The sequence below is a fragment of the Homarus americanus genome, unplaced genomic scaffold (assembly GCF_018991925.1).
Source record: "Homarus americanus isolate GMGI-L3 unplaced genomic scaffold, GMGI_Hamer_2.0 scaffold52622, whole genome shotgun sequence".
NCBI classification, from domain to species: Eukaryota; Metazoa; Arthropoda; class Malacostraca; order Decapoda; family Nephropidae; genus Homarus; species Homarus americanus.
In genome coordinates, this window is record NW_024748394.1 from 1 (window position 1) to 5,403 (window position 5,403).

Genomic DNA, 5,403 nt, shown 5'->3' on the forward strand with positions numbered 1-5,403 from the left:
GTGTGTACTTCACGTTCAGTTACGTATTGCTAATATTATTCATCAAGACAGACAGACAGACAGACAGACAGACAGACAGACAGACGAACAGCCAGACAGACAGACAGACAGACAGACAGACAGACAGACAGACAGCCAGCCAGACAGACAGACAGACAGACAGACAGCCAGCCAGACAGCGAACAGACAGAGACAGACAGACAGACAGACAGACAGACGGAGCAGCCAGACAGACAGACGAACAGACAGACAGCAGACAGACAGACAGACAGCCAGACAGCCAGCCAGACGAACAGACGGAGCAGACAGACGAACAGACAGAGCAGACAGACGAACAGACGGGCAGTAGTAGGGAAGAGTGTGAGTGTGGATGGTTATATGAGCAATAGGGGTTGGGTGTAAATGGGACTATTGTCAGTATGGAGCCAATAGTTCACTGTTTCCTCAGTCTTATAATATGTTCTTCTCTTCCTCATCTTGAAACACTCGGCCCCAGATGGTGAGGAGGGAGGTACAAGGGAGAAAGGAGGGAGGAGGAAGGGGGTACAAAAAGGGAGAGAGGAGGGAGGGAGGGAAGGGGTACAAGGGAGAAGGAGGGGAGGGAGGAAGGGGGTACAAGGAGGGAGGGTGGGAGGGGGGGACGGAGGGTACTTAGTGTTGGGTGTATGAGTGCTAGCCAGGTGAAGGTACTAATTGACTCCTCTCTCTCTCTCTCTCTCTCTCTCTCTCTCTCTCTCTCTCTCTCTCAGACATAGCACTAAGTAGCTCCTTACCATTAACCAGGAATTCTCTGGCTAAATAAATCCCTCACAGTAATAACTTGGTGGTCCCTCGTTAACCTGCTCATTACTCAGGTGAGGTGGTGAGGTATGGACAGGTGCGCCCTCTGCCAGCTCTGAGGGGGTGTAGTGAGGTGAGAAGGGTTAGTAATGATGTAAGGGCTTGCAACTGCTTATATAATAACAACTACTACTGCCACCACCACAACAACAGCCACCATCACAACAACCAATATCACAACAGCCACCACCACCACCACCACAACAACAACCACCATCACAACAACCACCTACCACAACAACAACCACCATCACCACGCCGCCACAGCAACAGCCACCACCACTACAACAGCAACAGCCACCACCACAACAACAGCAACAACAAAACAACAACAACAGCAGCAACCACCATCCCACCCTCAACCACCACCACCAGGGCGCAGGGGATCATATAAGGCGTGGTGGTTGCTGTGTTGGACATGGTTGAGGTGCCGTTAAAATGGTTCCTGGTGATGGATCATTGGCCTGTTAGTGGCGCCGGATGATCGCGTTCGTGATTACTCAAGTCCTGTGATTATGAGGGAGATGGATGAGGCTGTGGTGGAGAGATGGATGAGGGTGTGGTGGAGAGATGGATGAGGGTGTGGTGGAGAGATCGGGTGTCCTAGCTGGGAAGTGATGTTGGTGGTGATGGTGGTGGTGATGGTGGTGATTGTGATGATAATGAAGATGTTGTGGTAGATGATGATTATCTCCCAGGCTCACCACTCACTTCACCCCCACCTACACCTTACCCCTCTACACGACCCCCACCCATCACCCCCTCCCACCCACCCCCACCCTCCTACTAACCCCACATCACCCCTCACCCCACTCACCCCTACTTGTCTACTCCTCACCACTCACCATCAGGAAGGAAATCTCACTACAGAAATAACTCAAGATTCCCCAGATGTTGTTCCCAGGTACACTAAAGTAACTCATCTAACCTAACCTAACCTCAAGTCATTCCACCTTCAGAAAAACACACACCTGGAATCACTACCTTAATAACCTAACTTAGGTGTAGTAGTCATTAGAGCCAGGTAAGGAAAAAGGGTAAGGTATATTAAAAGAAATCATTGGTTTGTTTAGTTTCTTGTGAGACGTCGAGATACGAAGAGAAGATACCTCATTGTTTTCAAAGTTTTATTTACCGTTAATTATTTGTTGGTAATTACAGGTAGACAGGTATATTGTCTACAGGTGGGTCAGGTAATGTGTCGTTAATCACTATATTCGGCGTCTACAACTGTGTAAAATCTTAAAGTGAAATCGACAAATAATCGGTTTCAGATTAAATTCCCAGACATTACTAGACATTGTTTGATGTTCACAACAGTTATCAGATTTCAATTTTAATTCACATTTATTATAAAAGATTGAAAGTCCGTAGTACATTATGAGTGTTTTTAGTCGAGTGCCTTAACCCACAAAGTGCGTCATAAGTGTTTTGAGTGGGGAAGTGTCATTTTCTTACTCTTTCTTTGTTTCTCTATCTCTCTCTCTCTTTCCCTTTCTTTCTTTCTTTCTTTCTTTCTTTCGGCGACAAATGACCTAAGCTGTTGCGTCGCCGGGAATATAAATACCACAATCTCTCTCTCTCTCTCTCTCTCTCTCTCTCTCTCTCTCTCTCTCTCTCTCTCTCTCTCTCTCTCTCTCTCTCTCGGCTGTAAATTCATAATATACATACACATATTCTTACCTACAAATCCTTTAGTTATATATAAGGAAAAATGACCATACGAGTTATAATACCATGAAATTAACTACCACAGTGAGTCTTATTTACATAGATTATATTACTTTAATCGTCACCAGACTTGATTTACATGATTATAGGGAGACGAGAAATTATAATACCTGTCCTGATTTACATATGATTATTTACCTGTAATTAACCTCCAGGTGTGTGTGTGTGTTGGGGGAAGTAACTCGCTTTGTGATTTTAATTAACCTTACCTGTGGCGTAATGGCTGGCTGGTGATCACACATGATAGTGATGTAATTACCCACCCACAGTGTAGGTACTCCTTCTACAGCAGATTATACGTGATAGGGACGCCGCCGCCTCCAGGAAGGTGGGTAGGGAGGAACCTTTATGCTAAACCTCGGTCTCGAATAATGTCCTCGAGTATCATAAACAACGGTCAGAGCAAACGTTCATCCCCAGCAGGATTCGAACCCGCGGCCTCTGGATTAGAAGTCAGCGCGCTATCCACTGCGCCATGGGGACAGCTACTTTAGTTTATGGTGGCGGCGAGGACTGATGGCGAGATGTGGCGCCGGGGAGGAGGTGTTGTGTAGTCGTGCCTTCTACGTCATCTGCTGCTACTACTACCACTACTACCACCATTATTATGCTACAATTACTACTACCATTATTATTCTACTATTACTACTACTACCACCACCATACTTCTACTACTACCAATAATACTGCTACTACTACTACCATTACTACTACCACCTACCATTACCACTACCATTACCACTACCACCACCACTACTACTACCTACTACCACCACCACTACCCACCACTACCAATGACTGCTAATTTTGGTCCGTTCCGCACCAGTCACAGTGTCTCAATACCTTACAGTGGTGGAGAGTCAGGTCAAATAGGCCCCATTCTATGCCCCATTGGCCATTCTAATGGGCCCCAGTCCTATAGGCCCCAGTTCTAATGGGCCCCAGTCCTAATCGGCTTCAGTCAAATAGGCCCCAGTTCTAATGGGCCCCAGTCTAATAGGCCCCAGTTCTAATGCCCCCAGTTCTAATGGGCCCCAATCCTAATAGGCCCCAGTTCTAATAGGCCCCTTTGGGCCCCATCTGGCCCCAGTCCTAATAGGCCCCAGTTCTGATGGGCCCCAGTCCTAATAGGCCCCAGTTCTAATGGGCTGTCCTAATAGGCCCCCAGTTCTAATAGGCCCCAGTTTGGCCCCAGTTCTTTTCTTAGTTTGGGCCCCATCCTTGGCCCCAGTCTTGGTTCTAATAGGCCCCAGTTCTAATGGGCCCCAGTTCTAATAGGCCCCAGTTCCTATGGGCCCCAGTTCTAATGGGCCCCAATCCTAATGGGCCCCAGTTCTAATGGGCCCCAATCCTAATAGGCCCCAGTCTAGTAGGAGTTCTAATGGCCCCAGTTCTATGATCCTAATAGGCCCCAGTTCTAATGGGCGTTTGAGTTCTATAGGCCCCAGTTCAAATAGGCCCCAGTTCTAATGGGCCCCAGTCCCAATAGGCCCAGTTCTAATAGGCTCCTAACCTAACCATACTTCTCTCTTAGTGATTCTGTTAAAAACGTAATAATTGGTTTAGTGTGTGTGTGTGTTGTTTGTGTGTGTGTGTAGGAGGGTGACGGGAGAGAAAGTGAAGAGGGAGTGGAGGAGGAATAGATGAAAAGAGAGGGAATGGGAGGAGAGGGAAAGGGAAAGAAGGGAGAGAAGAGAAGTGGTAGTAGGTTAAAGGGGAAGGGAGGAAGAGAGGAGGGGAAGGGAAAGAATGAGGGGAGAGGAAGAGAAAAGGGAGGAAGAGGAAAGAAAATATGGGAAAAGAGAGGGAGATGAATGGAAAGGAAAGGGAGGAGAAAGGAGGTGAAAAGAAGGGAGAAGAGAGGAAGGAAGAGAAGAAAGAGGAATGAAAAGGTGGGGGAAAGGAGGGGAAGAGAAGGGAGAGGAATGAAAAGGTAAGGGAGAGAAGAAGAGAAGGGAGACGAATGGAAAAGTAAGGGAGAGAGAGTTGAGGCTCCCTAAGACTGAACAACACCTTAACAATTAATTAGGACTCGACCTGCTCTTTTGTCCTTTGGCTCGTCACGGCAACGCCCTCCTCTACCTGGTGGAGAGAGAGAGAGAGAGAGAGAGAGAGAGACTAGGTAAGGAGAGAAAGAGGAGGAAGCGGGGAGAGGAGAGAGAGAGAGAGAGAGAGATGGGGAAGGAGTGAGAGAGAAAGAGAGAGAGAGAGGAGGAAAGAGTAGAGAGAGAGAACACCTGAACTGACAGGATCTACTTAATTAACACGGCCAGTAAAATAACCTAACCTAACCATATCACGTGATTGTTCAGTTTTCGTTAGAGTCTCCTAATGGAACTCAGGTGAACGTGATTTACCTGTGGGGCCACCCTTACCTGGTTCGACCCCCCCCCCCCCCCCCAAGTGAATCTTAACCTGATCGAACCCATCATTTCGGGTACCTGTTTCGGGTTAATCCGTCTACCCGTAATTGGTCAGATTAGCCAAACTTGAACCATCCAATCCATGGTATTCTTGAACCCGGCCCGATCCGACTCCGGGTTTGGTTGGACCTCTGTATCCCACTCCGATTCCATCTTGATTGGATCCGAACCCGTCTTGACCCTCTCCGTCACCTGTCTTAACTGAATCCAAATCCGCATAGACGAACCCTCCCCTGACCCCTGGACCTTCATTAATTGACGGTGTCCAGAACCAATCCTCACCCTTATTTACGGGTAATAAAAGGACCTATTTCCCTTAATTAGGATACCACTACAAATTAGCTCAATTTACTCCCAAATCCCTGAATGCTTATTGTTATCCCCCTCCCCTCACCCCCTCCCCTCCCCC

General features: G+C 47.6%; 1 non-coding gene across 1 annotated transcript; it reads right to left on the reverse strand.

The window, feature by feature from the left end:
• Positions 1–2,982: 2,982 nt before the first annotated feature.
• Trnar-ucu lies at positions 2,983–3,054 on the reverse strand. Its single transcript has one exon. It is a non-coding gene; the product is annotated as a tRNA-Arg (tRNA).
• Between the last annotated feature and the right edge of the window lie 2,349 nt (positions 3,055–5,403).